The 15632-nt window shown below is 31.5% G+C and overlaps 1 protein-coding gene across 2 annotated transcripts in view; it reads right to left on the bottom strand.

Moving 5' to 3' along the window:
* LOC129958380 (nuclear factor erythroid 2-related factor 2-like) overlaps positions 1–15632 on the bottom strand; it is a 125360-nt gene that overhangs the window by 76647 nt on the left and 33081 nt on the right. Inside the window, exon 1 of one of the 2 annotated variants that reach the window (XM_056070838.1) lies at positions 646–765. The exons of the other annotated variant lie outside the window; for it this stretch is intronic. The gene's annotated coding sequence lies outside the window, so the exon portion shown is untranslated. Of the gene's footprint in view, positions 1–645; positions 766–15632 lie in introns of those variants that run through there. 2 annotated transcript variants of the gene reach the window in all.

Genomic DNA, 15632 nt, shown 5'->3' with positions numbered 1-15632 from the left:
AACATAAATGCTTATAAAGTAATTGGAAATTATTGAAAATAAACGAATCAAAAGAACCCCATTTTGTTTGTATGAATAGGTCTCCATCCAAATAAGAACACTCAATTCATATTCAACAAATTGCTATTTTTACAAAAAAAATTGCAAATTTAAGTTGAAATTATTTACAGTCGTATATTAATTATTTAATAATTTCATTTATAATTAATTGGTTTAGGTAAGAAAATAATATTCACATCCAACAGCAAAGTTTGATGCATAAGGCTTTTATCAGAAATGCATTATTACACATAGGAATAAAATGCCATTTCATTCGATTATCATCATCTAATTTCCTTATATATTGAAGTTTCAAAATTCTACTTAAAATACTACTAAAGTTTGAAATTAATGAATTTGAGATAAGTATATTCAGTTAGTTAAATGTGAAATAATGACAAAAAATATTTGTCCTTTAAAATGAAAAGGAATTGCTTGTTCAATTAAGGAGTAAAATGCTAAAAACAATGGACTTTCACACCGTCTAAAAAATATAAAGCGCCATTGTAAATAATGTCAAAAATAATAGAACAAAAAAAAATCAAAAGATATTGATATACAAAATAATAATACGCAAAATGCAAAAAGACAATAGAAACGACAGACCTTTCCTATGTATTTACAATTCAACTGCTAGTATGATTATTCAGAGAAAGAAAACCAATTCAAAGCGCATCTGCTTCAAGAAGTTGAAAGCTCAGACAAAAGCAACTGCGTTCTTTCTCTGGCGCACTGACAGAGTTACTTAACCTACTTACATGTTTGTGTTATTTTTTTCCTCTTTCAAAGAAAAAAGCAATCATCCGTCGGCCACTGTTTTACAGCTAAGCTCAAATGTTTTGGACGAGTGGTAAACTGTAGCAATGAAGATTCATTTTTTTTTAATTTTCTCAAGAAAACTTCGAATAATGGTTTATTTCATAGTTAACGAAGAATTATTTCAATGTCTCTTATAATTTTTTACATCCAAAAACTTTGCAAGAAAAATCCAGTGGCGGTTCGTCAGCTCAGAAATGAACAGTGCAGCAAAAATATTTATCCCAATTTAAACCAACAGCAGTTGTCTCTTTCTTGTATACTAGATAATTAAACATTTGTCTAAATAAATCTGCGAGTTCATGTTGTGCACAGTGATGAGAGATTTGTCGTCTAACAGTCGAATATTTAGTAATAATGTTTGCATTAATACTACTGTGAATATTTTTGCGCTCTTCTTACAATTTACTACTATTCGAAATATTATTTTTTAATGATTCGAGAAAACATTCAATATGTACTTTCTGTCGATGTAAAGTACATATGCAATTACTTCGTGGCTATTTATGAAGATCAGATTTCTGCCAATACTCATTTTTACCATTTTCCGATTTTTTTTTAATTAAAATAAATCTCTTAAGTTGTTCAGAAATCAGCGAGGGAAATATAAAAATATATTTCTTTTAACTCGTAACTCTATGAGACGAATGATTAGTTATGGAGTAACACTGATTTAAATTTAGTTATCTAAGTTTAATAAGGATGTTATCCCCCCCCGGATCTTGGGTAAGGCAGAAAACGTCTTGTATGGCACTAGTATACAATTGTTACGAAATATTTACTTTCGGCGTGTATTTAGCATTTGTACCGAATTTATCATTTGTACCTTGCCGAGCTGTTTGGCAATTAATCCCGACAGGCGGTTAATACTATCCGAAATTTGAATTCGTGTTTTAGTCGCATTTTTCCCGATCTACTGAAACAAAATTTGAGAAAGTATACTTGTAGTCACAAAATCACATACAAAAATGATATATTTGAGACATTGTGTTTTTTCAGTTATCGTGTTTACATGCTTCAGAAAGTATAGATCAACCCTTTGTCGGATTTCGCTCAAAATTTGATTGATGGATGTTAAAGCTGCATACCGAAATATATCCATCGAGCTCGCTACGTTATATTACAACAACCGGAATCCAAATTTGGTAAAAATCTACACATTCCATCTAGTTCAAAGCATTTTTGAGTTCTCGTATTCACAGACATAATACTAAAAATATCTTTTTCAAACTCGGACGTCTGAAACGGAGAAGATTCGTCAAAATATAGAATTCGATTTGTCCCCCCTCGATTACAATACTTCGTATACGAGACAATTGAAAGGATAATTTACCCAGAAGTAGCCTAACATTTTTAGTTTCAAATCCACATACGAAATTTGTTGCATTTCAAATAATCAATATATGATATAACATATTAAATAACCAGTAAACGATACATAATTTTCTGTTGACAAAATAAAAGTTTTTTTAACAGAAATTTATGTGAAAATTGAAAGGAAAATTCAACAGATAAAAGTAGCGTCCCCCCCTCCCCACACACACACAAAGAGAGAGACATACTTCTATCGTCGCCCACTCTACTCGATAATACTAGTCCAAAAATGAATATAAATAAGATGTGCAAAAAACGATCTACAACACTCATAGCTTTTTACATGTAATAATTTATAATAATTGATACTTCTTCATAACTATACTCATCTGAATAGCATTTTAGATAATTATCCACATACTTTTCTTTCTAATAACGCATAAACGGCCAACGAGAGAAAGGGGGAAAAAATAAATAAAATTGAGAAAATGAAAGGAAACTCTGGACAGCAGTGAAAAAAAGAAGGAAAAAAAAAGGACTTAGTTTGTCACCCTTCAAGCTGGGGTTGATTTGATTGCAGCTCTAGTGTCTCAACATTCAAAGAGAGAAAAGAGTTCTTTTTTTTTTTTTTTTTTTCGTTTGCTTGTTTTCAAATCAATCAGTCAGCTGTGTGAGCAATGGACTTTTATAGGCTGCTCCGCGAATCGCCTCACCCTATTTTTCTCTTGGTTGGTTCATGCCTTGCCATATTTTTACGTTTTTATTGTCTCCTCCCCCCATTTTCGTTGATAATTGGGATCTCAAAGAAAGCAAAGTGTATCGAAGTCTCCAAGTGAAAAAGTAAGAAAATTCAAAAAGAAAGAAAAGGAAATGAAAGAAAATTTAACATTTTAAAACAAGTTTATGAGGGGGGGGGGGGGTCGCCACTGTGAAAATGAGAAAGTCACATTTTTAAACATGCTTTTAAAAATTCTTATTAACATGTAAAAACAACAAACATGTTAATAAGAATTGAAAAGTTCAACAAATATGTATAAACGTTTTTAAAACCAAATTAGCTGTTACTGAGAAATGAGCAGTTTTTTTACAAATTATTTTCATTGGAAGGTAAATACTTCATTTAGACCACGTTTCAGTAAAGAATATAAATAAAATGGTAATTTATACGTTTATACAGTCTTCTTAAATATTTGAGTAACATTGTTTGAAGAAACAAGTTCTAAGTATTTTTACCTCATACTAGCGGCCTTTGGCAACCAATTTCTTCGACCAAATTTTGGACTATTTAGGCTGTTAAATATTAATATGGATTGTATTATTATTACTTTTTACGAGATCAAAAACCGTGAATTAAATTGAATAAGACAAAACAAATTATAACGCGTGCAAAGTTAAAAAAAAAAAAAAAATGTATATACAGCAAAATAAAAATCCTCCTTTGGAATTAATAGCCAAAGAAGTCTTTTTAATCTTAATTTTATCAATGGCAAAAGCTCACATTTGATTGTATAGATGGATGAGTTTGAATTTCATAACATTAACTGCTGCAAAATGTGTATGACATTTGAAAAATTTATTAAAAATAAAGAAAATGCTGCACAAAAATGAAGCCGATATCATTAAAAAGGTAATTTTTGCAAGTTTTAAGACAATACAAAAACCATTTTTTTTTTAATAAAAGTTTTATGGTCTGGCAATGATGAAAATAGGCTTCATCATTGCCAGATTATCCATCTGGCAATGATGAAGCCTATTTTCGCTCTAGATTCAACTTTGACTTTCCTCTGAGTTTTTGGTGAATCCTATCAGGAGAATGAGCCAAATGCAGTTGTAAAAATGGTTTAACGAAGGAATCTGATAACGTTCGTTATTTACATTTAACTGTTACCCTTCGACAATGATTAATAAGAGAGATGCCACGTGTGTTAGTGTTTTATATATATTGATAGATTCTAGTGATCAAAAAGTTTTCTTTAACAGGAAGAAGTTCCCATCATTTGGAACAATACAGAGCATGTTTGTCAGACCAAATGTTTTTCAATCTTTTTAATCATTTAATTGATTTATCCTCCACTGGGTGCAATAAAACCTTTAGTCAACGGTTGGAATTAACTATAAGGACAACTGCAATTATTTCATGTCTTTACACAGCAGATACTGCTCATTAAAAATAATATGCATGTAAATAACTGATACTAATTAATCAAAATCAAGATAGTATCATCTGCTCTTAAATCTCAGAAGGTGGATGTTTTCAATTAAGTTATACGAAACCAAAACTCAACTCAACAACTATCGAGGGAAGAACAGGAAACAGCAGTTCTGCTAATGGTTTTATTGAATCATCACTGACGCACACACATACTCAAATAATACATTTCTAAAATTCGCGTTTATATGGGAAGTGGCACAGCGCCCTCTTTCGGAAAAAGAAAAAATTTTTAACAGTGGAAGTACTTTGCTTGATCAGAGCTCGGTGTTTCATGTATTTTCCCACCATCTACATTTTTAAAGGATTCATGATTTTTGAAAACTGGGATTTGAAATGTTAAGATTGAACAAAAGAATAGGAAAGAGCACATCTCTCTTTGAAAACACATATCTGAACATACAAATACCATTTTAGACACCAGATATCTATCATGTAAGGAGAAGAAGTAGACACTGGCATTAAAATTGATAGTTGGTTAATGGTTTGTTTTGACGCCAGGAGCTCGGGCTTTGTTATGCAGTATAGTCTTCATCAGCTGAAATCCAGGCAGAAATTCTGTTTCATTCTAAGCCTTTGTTTGTTTATATTTAAATTTTTATTATTATTATTATTATTTGTTCTCAGTAAAGAGTGCCAGTGTTTTCAAGAAAATATTGGAACTATAATTCGACACTTATCGAAAATATTAATTTTTCTCATACTAGACAATCGAACAGTTAACAAACATAGCAGTTAACATGATCTAATGTCATTTTCTAACATGATTTTTATAATGCAAGCTGATTATCGATTTATAAATGACATTATATACAAAATTTAATAAAATTTGACAAGGTTCTAGATTGATTTTACATTATTTGATTACGAAATTGTTAAAAAGAACGTGAAACTAAGAAAAGCGTCTAACAAGTTTGCATCTACTACAGTATCGAGTAAGTGTGAAATAGTTCGACAGCAAATGAGAAAAATTCGCTTGTCTTATCATGTACAAAAATTTGAAATTAAATTCTTTATAAATAATTTTTCTTTAAAAAATGTACATTAAACTAAACAATAGATTGTAATTACGACAGCCTAAAGTTGGTTATGATATTAAACTTAGTATTTAAAGTAGTCATGTAAATACAGTAAATTTCAATGAACATTATGCCGTCAAACAATTGTTTACCATCAGAATCTACAGAAACAATTTTGTCCAAATAAGTAAAAAAGTTTACAGCATAATAACGTAAATATTAAAAATTCTTTACTATTTTTACTTGTATTTCAGTCATTCCAATTTTGGACCTCTCACGTGGGTTTAGAGAAATATTGCAGTTCTACAGATATTTATAAAGAATATTCTAAATCGGGTTTCTCAGTATTAAATCATTACTACAAATGGACTACATACCACCACCATAGCAATACGAATTTAAACTTGGTTTGTCCCCTTGAATCTTCACGATCATTTTTCTCTGTTAAAACAGCCGTGCATGTGAAGCACATCAAATTGGATCATTATAAAAATTTCATAAAGATGGGCTTACATTTCAGTGAATTTTTCTGAACTGTCGTGTTTCAATATAGGTTAAATAACAGTTTTAATGTATAAACAGATGATATTCCAAGAATGAATAATCACACACTAAAAGTCATCCTCAGATTATTGAATAATTAAACATAGATATATCTTGACATAAAAATAAATGCGTATGATACAATAAAATAAAACAACATTTAATACAATAGAAAATATGAAAACACCAAAAGAATTTCGTCAAATTTCAGTTTGTTTCTGTACATCAATTATTCAGTCTCTTTCAAGTTATAGCTATATAAGAACACGGATAATTTTCGTACATAATATATCTAATATCCATTTTATTAAATTGCATTCTTTCGAAATACTTCCAAAAAATTAAAAATGATCGCTAAACTAAAAATTATGTTAAACTAAAAAAATAATATAAAAAATGTTTTTGCTGAAAAATTTGTTTTGTAGACAATATATGTTTGGGTAATATGTGTTAAACACTCTGGGTCAATTTAAATGTGGAATCACTTGTAGGGAAGGGGGAAGAAAGAAAAGGCTGTGCTGCGATTAATTTAATCATGTCATAAGCCTTAGCCAATTTAAAAACTTTTGCACTCATACCAACTTCGATCGGCAGGCCGAATTCCTTCAACAGAAAGAGAGCGAGAACTCAAGCACTTACCGACGCCGACAAAATATCGGTACACCACTGCCACTGTCTTCACCGATACCACAAAATATTTACATTTTCAGGCAAGCATACAATCCACGAGACCCTCACATATGCAGCAATTTCGTTCGACCTCGGTCTTGTAGTTTATTTCAAAAAAGTACTAATAATTTGATACTATTATTAATTTATAAAACAATATCTTTTATAATGATATTGGGAAACGGCTAAATATCTCAACTGGTGTTTTGTATTTCTGTAGTTTACTTGTGCATCCAAGAAGTTTTTACTTCAAAAAGGCATTTACTAACTTAAAAGTCTCAAAATTCCACGTGGACTCAAAACTCGCAACTACTACTCGAATAATTTGAGTGCAAAAATTTTCTTTAAATAATCCGGAAAATTTTTCATAGACAAATATGAATAGCTAGGTAATAAGTTTATAGTTAATGAAACTTTGTGATATTCTCAAAAATATTAGATACTATCTACACTCTCATGTGGTTATTAAGCCTTCATGTAGCACTAGAAAGCTAAGTATAGTTTTAGATGGTTCAACTCAGGCTCAAAAGAATTCAGTCATTAATTTTATGCATCGCCATCATCGTCATTACACCAATGTATTTATTTTAGGCATAAAATAAGTCCAAGCAGTTAATGGAAAACTTGCCATAACACCGAAGTAACTTCCTCCAACTTCGTTGCTACCTTCATTGCAGAAGACATGTCCGCCCTTGTCTCATTTATTGCGATCAAACACTATTTAAAACAGTTACGATATTTCATTAACCACTACAAAGAGTGACATTTTCAAAATTTCATTTCATCCACCAGCTTTCCTGAGTTTTGGAAAGCGCCATTAAAAATTATGAAGTTCCACCTCGGCGTGTAATTGGCGAAACCCATTTGACTTTTAAGAAATTCCCAACACTGCTCACACAAATAGGTTTAATTCCAAATCGTGACTGCTCTGAAAAATGACTTTAGCAACTCTGTTTTAATTCCCGCTCACTTTTTTTTCCCCCGGAGATATCCTGGCCCACCCGCTGACTGATTTTGTCATTACCTATTCTTGCAGATGGGCCTTATTAAAAATCAAGCATTCGAGCTTCTGGGAAACATGACTATTTATAATTCATACAATCTGCGAATGGATGATGACCATCAAAGATGCTGGTTTCAGGACTCTAGGAAAGGTTAATGAAACTCATCCATTACCGATGAACTAGTTTATATTGAAATAATCCAGTCTGCCAATGATCTAATAAAAAGAAACCGGCTATCAAACTGACTAAAAACCTCACCAATATTTTTTAAGAATAATTCTTGATAGGAGCAGAGAATATGTTTCCATTTCAATAAAGTTCATGTGTGACATCAGCAACAGGTGACGCTACTGGCTTATTACAGTTTTTTTGCTTCTATATAAATTTAGTTTCTGAAATATTCCTTTATAACTGAAACACAAAAATCATTAGGCTGTTGACTTATATATTCAAGTTTCCACCGAACGATACTTTAAATTATTTTTAAGAATTTTTTATACTTTACGTATTTTTTTTATCATAAAACGTATTAAAAATAATTACCGAAACATTTTTAAAGTTTTTGTTTCATTAAAAAAAATGGCATTTCGAGAAAGCCTAATGTTACAGTATTATCTAAGCAAAAGGACACTTCACGCTATATAAATTTTGTACTTAGCACAGAATCTTGCTTCTGTTGTTTTTTCATTAATTAAAAATCTCACAAATCATTTCTTCAACTGCAATGGCTCCCTTTTGACCAAAATGAAACTTCGATTGAAATGTAGCCGGATAGAATTTGTTACATGTATCGATTTTCCCCCCTCCCTCCCCCTTGTCTTAGCATTTATTTTAAAAAGAAAAAAAAAATCTTAACCTAAAACAACGGTGAAAGACATGATTACTTTTCCGTTCCATTTAACAATTTTTTTTACTAATGCCAGAGAATCCTTTTGTGAAATTGAGAAGCCTGTTCAAAAATGCGAAAATAATGTTCTCAAAGCTGTTAGTTTATTGATCTTAAAAACTATTTAATGGAAATGGAATAAAATTTGGAATACCGATGTTTTAGGTCTTAGTTCCTTTGATTGGCCTCAAAATGTTTATAAATTTCTATTAAAAAACAAAATTAATTAGCATGCGAATTTAAAAATATACTTTCATATTTAAAAAAATGCTTGCCTTTACTCTTGCTTACTCAGTATCATGATGTAAATTAAGAATTACTGCCAAAGATTTTTTTTATATATCTTGAAATATATTGAGAAAACAGGAAATCTCTTTAACATTGGGAATTCAAATTTCCAATTATTTATAATCGACAACCGTTTACTCAAAATTAAAAATGTTATCTGAATTCTTCGGATAAAAATGGCTAATTATATATATATATATATATATATATATATATATATATATATATATACACACACACACACACACACACACACAGGTTGTTGCCGAATTCGACCGACAAATTCAGAGGAATGATAGTAGGCATCAAGAGGATAAAGAATCTCCATACAACATGGGGTCCCAAACGACGTTCAGGAGGTGAAAATCGCAAAAATATAGGGAGTCGGAGAACTGTTGGAAACTAAAAAATTTATAAAAAAATAACAAATGGTGTTTCAAATATAAGAATTTTTTGTTTAAGTGAAAACACATTCTTAAAGACTGTTTTTCATGTAAGTAACATGCCGATTTGATGAATCAGGGGGTCGTAAATTATTGAAAACGAAAAAGTAGTTTAGAACCTTTATCTTCAAAAATATTTAAACTTTAAAAAAAAAATCTTGAAAGTATGAAGAATTTTATATTTAATTTGATATAAGTCTGTAGTGTGAAAACTGAGGAAGTTTTAAGATATTCCAAAAAAAAGTAAAATGATTGCCGGGAAACATCGCTGCAACATCAGCACCGATGTTTACAGAGGGTGTTGCCAAATTCGAAAGGTAAATTTAGAGAAGTGATAGTAGGCATTAAGTAGATGAAAAATTATCATAAAACATAGGGTCGCAGGAGACGTTTATTCTGTGAAACTCGCAAAAACAAACATCGAAGAGACAATTGGCCTGGCGAAGAGAATGGCCCTATGAATGCGAGGATTTGGAACAAGGTAGTCGAGAAGAAGAAGCTTTCCCGTATGTAAATTTTTCATGCATTTGAGGAATATAAAAGAAGCGAGCATGACAGAATTGATGGTTTGATGAGTATAAAAGCAGCTTGTGTTCATTAAAGAGCAGTGCAGTGCAGAATTGATAGTCGATAAGTTTCATTCGTAAACAACATGTCAGATTTCACCAATGACGAATATGCGGATATGCATTTAACTTACGACCGAGCGGATGGTAATGGAAGCCCAGCACAAAGAACATACCAATAGCAATATCCAAGTAGGTGTTGTCCACACCACAGCACCTTTGCAAATATTGATCGACGGTTGCTGGAGACAGGATCCTTCAAAATAACGAGGCCAAATGCAGGGTAAGAACGCAGTGTGCGCACACCTGAAACAGAAAACAAGAGTTTTGCAGCTCTTTGCCGATACCCCATCGACAAGCACGCGATTAATTGCTGCTGAATTGGGTATTCGGCATGCTGGATGCTTGGTGCCACACAGGAAGATGCACTCTTTCCTGCACGAATTTTATTCTCAGATTTGATCTCAGACCTGTTTATTGGCCTCCACGTTCCTCGGACCTTAATCTCTTGTTTATCAGACACCTTTGGATACAATGGAAGATCTCGTAGCACGGATCATCGTCGCTGATGGAGAAATTGCAAGAACGCTTAGTATGTTTGAGCGCGTCCGGCGGTAATTTAAACGTCGGTGTCGGTTGTGTAATGACCTTCGCGGCCGAAACATTAAGTAATTTTAATAAAAGTTTCCCATTGTCTCCTTTCTTATATTAAAATGTTTGTGCTGTAAATGTATGCTGTACCTGTATTCCACCAAATAAATTTTCACCATCGTTTGCGATTTTATATTTATTGTTTTGGAAATTCTTATCGCCTTTTTGCCTACTATCACTCCTCAGAATTTTTCGGTAGAATTTTACAATACTTTCTGTAAACATCGGCGCCTATGTTGCAGCGATGTTTACCGGCAAACATTTTAGTTTTTCTAGAATATTTTAAAACCTTCTCAGTTTTCACACTACAGACTTGTATCAAACTAAAGAGTATAAAATTCTTCATACTTTCAATCTTTTATTTTTTTTTAAGTTTAAATATTTTTGAAGATAAAGGTTCTAAACTGCTTTTTCGTTTTCAATAATTTACGACCCCCTGGTTCATCAAATCGGCATGTTACTTACATGAAAAATAGCCTTTAACAATGTGCTTTCACTTAAAAAAAAATTCATAGTTGGAAACACCATTTGTTATTTTTTAATAAATTTTTTACAGTTTCCAACAGTTCTCCGACTCCCTATATTTTTGCGATTTTCACCCCTTAAACGTCGTTTGGGACCCATGTAGTATGGTGATTCTTTATCCTCTTGATGCCTACTATCACCCCTCTGAGTTTGTCGGTCGAATTCGGCAACACCCTATATATGTGTATTCGGAACTGGGTGTCGCTATTTGAAAAAAAAAGATAAATGATTTTGAGTAAATTCAAATATGAAGACGACCTCTTGAAGAAATATTTCGCACACTTACAGAAAACATATTTCTATAACGAGAGGCATTTACAATTTTATTGCATGGTAATTAGTTTTGGAATAAAGAGCAGTGCCTGGATACTTTCTTGGCGGACTGTACAATTTCAGATTTTTTTTACTTCTGAAATTGTACAGTCCGCCCAGAAAATATCCAGGCACTACTCTTTATTATCACTTTACTTGAAATCCCATGTCGATTTTAAACTTATGAAGCGATCCAATAGGAAATTTTAAAAAAATACATCTGATTTCAATGCAATTTCTTTTGCGGTTCCTGTAACAATGTGTCTACTGAAGATGCACAAAACTGCTTTAAAGACTGATACAAAATGTCGTCTACTTCATGAAACTTAACTTCAAGCAAATGCAGTTTCATTGAAGCGAAAGCTGTTGCTCTATCAATCATACCCAATTGTTGGTTTGTCACAGACAATGGGTTTTAAACTGTTGTTGTGACTTATGGCACTTTACAAGCCCGCTAACCGTTATCTGTCAGCAGTTTTAGATTGTAAAATTGGACTACCTTATTTATTTATATTTTTTTACGAAGTATATTTTTGTTAATCCTGTCTCTCAGTCAAATTCTTTAAAAATTTCAATTTTATCTTTCTGCGAAAGTACTTTACTCTTTCGAGCCACTAGGTTTCCAGCAAACAAACAAAGTAGCAATACAAGGGTTTAGAACGCCATGTTCATCAAAAGACCAGTCCGTTGAAGTGACTCTGAATGAAGTCCCTTCAGAATTCTGCGCCCTTTCCTTGGAATGGAAATTATCCCACTTCCAAGGAAAGGAATCAAGAAATAATTAATGAGGCAGAAAATGGAAGGGAGACTAAATCGAATTCAAATGGTTATGGCCTGTACTAACGAAATACTTTATCAATGTACGAAACAACGTATAAACATAAATGAGAGAAGTGTTTTAATATAATGTCCACACAGGATGAGCTACTTTCATCGCGATTTTGGCTTGTAATATTCTATCATCTATTATGGTTCTTCCTCAAGTTTAGCTCATTATCGTTATTGTTTAGCAAGAAAAGACAACAGTTCTGCAGCCATGTTTATTTTGGTTTGTCTATCTTAATTTTTATAGAAAAAGCGAAATATACTTGCTCTGGAATAAATCCCACAAATGACTAAACAATGCTAGGCGTAAGTAATGTCTACCATTGTTTCATTGTTAATTAAGATTTTAAATCCAAGGCTGCGAAGCATTCAAACACAAATCTATACTTATAATAAAGCTCAATGTGTGTGTGTGTGTGTGTGTGTGTGTGTGTGTGTGTGTGTGTGTGTGTGTGTGTGTGTGTGTGTGTGTGTGTGTGTTGGCGCTCTACAGGCCAGACCGTTCGACCAACAGCTACGAAATTTGGCATTGTATACCTTGGAGGGCGGGAATGTGCACCTCGGGGTTATTTTTTCGTATTTTTAATTAGAATTTTATTTATTTAAAAAATAAGCGAAATTTTGGCGTGTTTCTGCTATAACTTCCGAAAATATTACCGCACAAAAAGGATTTTTACATCAAGTTAAAGATCAAAAATTTATCTTTTAAATGATACCAATGTTTTAACCTTAAAATTAAATTTCTATTTTTAATTTATTTTTAAATAAATATTTTAACGATATTTTTTAACATTTTTTTTTCGTACAAAATAAAAATAAAATTTTAGCTGCACGAGCACGTTTCGTATTCGTGGGGGAAATTTAGCTTTTTTCAAAGTGTTGCCATCACATTGATTAAAGCTCCAATTAAAAATAAATTAAATCTTTTTGGAAATGAAATCTGCAAAAATATAATTTTCAGCACGTGTCTGTAGGAAATGAAACAAATATGAAATATTATTTTTTCTAAAAAATAAATTCAAGAAAAATTATTTTATGCTCTTTTACACTATCTATATTATTAATCCAATAAATCAGTTTTATTTTAAGACAAGTTTTGTTTAATATGATTAGGATATCCATTCACACAGCTAATTTGTAAACCATTAGTAATAGACACAGATCTTCTAAAATGGTCTAAATGGAAAATGATTATATTTTATGTAACTTGGTCCAGTAAATGCTCTAATAAATAACGAATTTTTGATTTTACATAAAGCTTCTGCTGTGGAAATCACGTTTAACAAAATGTTCCTGAAACACTAATATTTTAAATAAAAAGAGTTAATTTCCAATCAACTAAATCAATCAAAGCTTCATAAATCAGTCTTAGTTGATCGTGGAAAATAGAAACATTCATTCATTTATTTAAAATTTGGTGTGTCCAGAATATTTCTCACAATATAATACCTTACTGCATTAAATTTAGACTTCATAATTTTTGAAATATATTTATAGGCCGGAATGAAATATTATTATTGATTTCATTTCAATCCTTTTGAAAGCAAAACTAAAAACTGAATTTTATGCTGAATCTGAGAAATTTTTGTTGATATTCTGTGAGATATTACATAAATTATGAAAAATATTCTGTAGTTCACACAAGACTTAAACACCGAGCTATTCTGTTTGCAGTACTCATATTCAGTAATAATAATAAATAAATAACAATAAAAATTATAAATAAAATAAAACGTTTGGTTTTATTAAAAAATATCTTTATATTAATTGCAATCTCAGCATTTCCACTTTAAATTAAAGTTGAAGTTTTACCGGAAATGACAACAAATTAGGAAAATATATACAGTAAATTGAACGAGACGATCTAAACAACAGTATAAGTTTGGTATGACTATGAAATTTGAAGATTAAAAATGTTTTGTTTGAGAAGCTATTAAGGGACAAGTTACTTAAAATATTTAATTGAAAATTGTAGCGAGCGATAATAATGGTGAACCGTCTGGTCGCCAAAGGCGGCTAGTTATGAATAAAGAAATATTTCTATCACTTAAAGAGAGATTTTAGGGAAGAAATTGTTTTGGTGTTATCTGGACTTTCGAAGGCAGTAGGAGCTAGAAATATTAAACCCAGAAAAAATGTTCGGAACTTGAAATCTGACATATTTAACAGCATTTTTCATATATTTTTTATCTTTTTTCTGTCATCGTGTTTGCGCTTTTACAGTTTTCTTCATTCATCGTAAAGCTTCTCAATCTTGTCAATACATTTTTTTCAAATGTTAAATATCTGGTCTTTCAAAGAAAAAAAAGGGGGGGGGGAGAAAGAATAGGATAGCGGGTTTTGCAGCATTTTTTATCTCTAATTTAACTTGGTATTTATTAAAAAATAAACAAGGAAAGATTCTACCATTAGATACCTGTAAGCAATTTTATGAAAAGTATATCCAATCAGAAAAATCTTCTGCATTGAACTTTACTTCTGGTAGATGTAAAGGACGAAATTGAAGCTTTTGAATACATTATTATTTATATTTCTGGAAAACAAGAATGTTTAAAAATTATATATATTCAGAAAAGTTATATTGAAGCATTACATCGGTGTGTTTGGAAGCAAAGAATCCATCTGATTGCAAAAGTATGATAGAAAAATAATTTTATCACTTTTGCAGCGAATTTTACCCCCCCCCCCTTGTCTGATTTACGAAAAACATGCACATTCGGATCTGTACGCTTACGAAATAAATTAGAGAAGTGAAAACTGAAACCAGGAGGAAGCATTTGACATTATCCGACTGAAATGAAACTTGGAAATATTGTTAACAAATAACTTTTTAAGAGTCCATGTCCCGTAAACGACCAGAAAAGAGAGGGGGAAAAATGCTTGCGGCCACTTAATTTGCAAACAGCTGTTTGAGGTAGTGAAAATTGATTCCTTTGCGAATGTACATACCCATCAGGCTTCTTCACGACCGGGCGCGTGAACAAGCTGAATTTCGACAGGCTGAAAACTGATTAATGAATACCTTTAGCCTCCATATAATACTGCTATATAATTAGGAAATACGAATAGAAAAGTATGATAATCTGTTCCAAAATTGAAATGCATAAAAGCCTACTGATGTTTTTATAATAAAGCAAACATCTTATTTTTGGATGCATATTTCATGTCATTAAACATAGAATCTGATGTACGATCAAAATTTTGTGGAATTCATAAATACAGTAAAGTACCATTTCACATCGTTCTACACAGTCCTATTAATTTTAAACCATTGTAATGATAAAGCAATTCCTTTTATATGACGAAAGCTTTGGTTATACGCCTGTCGGAAACAAAAACTTCACTGGAACCAGTTTTGAATGAAAAGAACTTTCCCTCCCCACCACCAGGGGTTTGTTTACTTCCTCTCGTTTCGGCGGCAAACCAACGAACGCGTTTCTGTATTCTCTTCTAATTTGTAAATATATTCTTAATCATGTAACATGTAGTCAAGTAGATATTAAATAATCTTCTTCTTAAAGAT

This window comes from Argiope bruennichi, chromosome X1 (genome assembly GCF_947563725.1).
Source record: "Argiope bruennichi chromosome X1, qqArgBrue1.1, whole genome shotgun sequence".
In the NCBI taxonomy this organism is placed as follows: domain Eukaryota; kingdom Metazoa; phylum Arthropoda; class Arachnida; order Araneae; family Araneidae; genus Argiope; species Argiope bruennichi.
The sequence above is the reverse complement of the archived record's forward strand: the minus strand, read 5'-3'. Positions and strand labels throughout refer to the sequence as shown.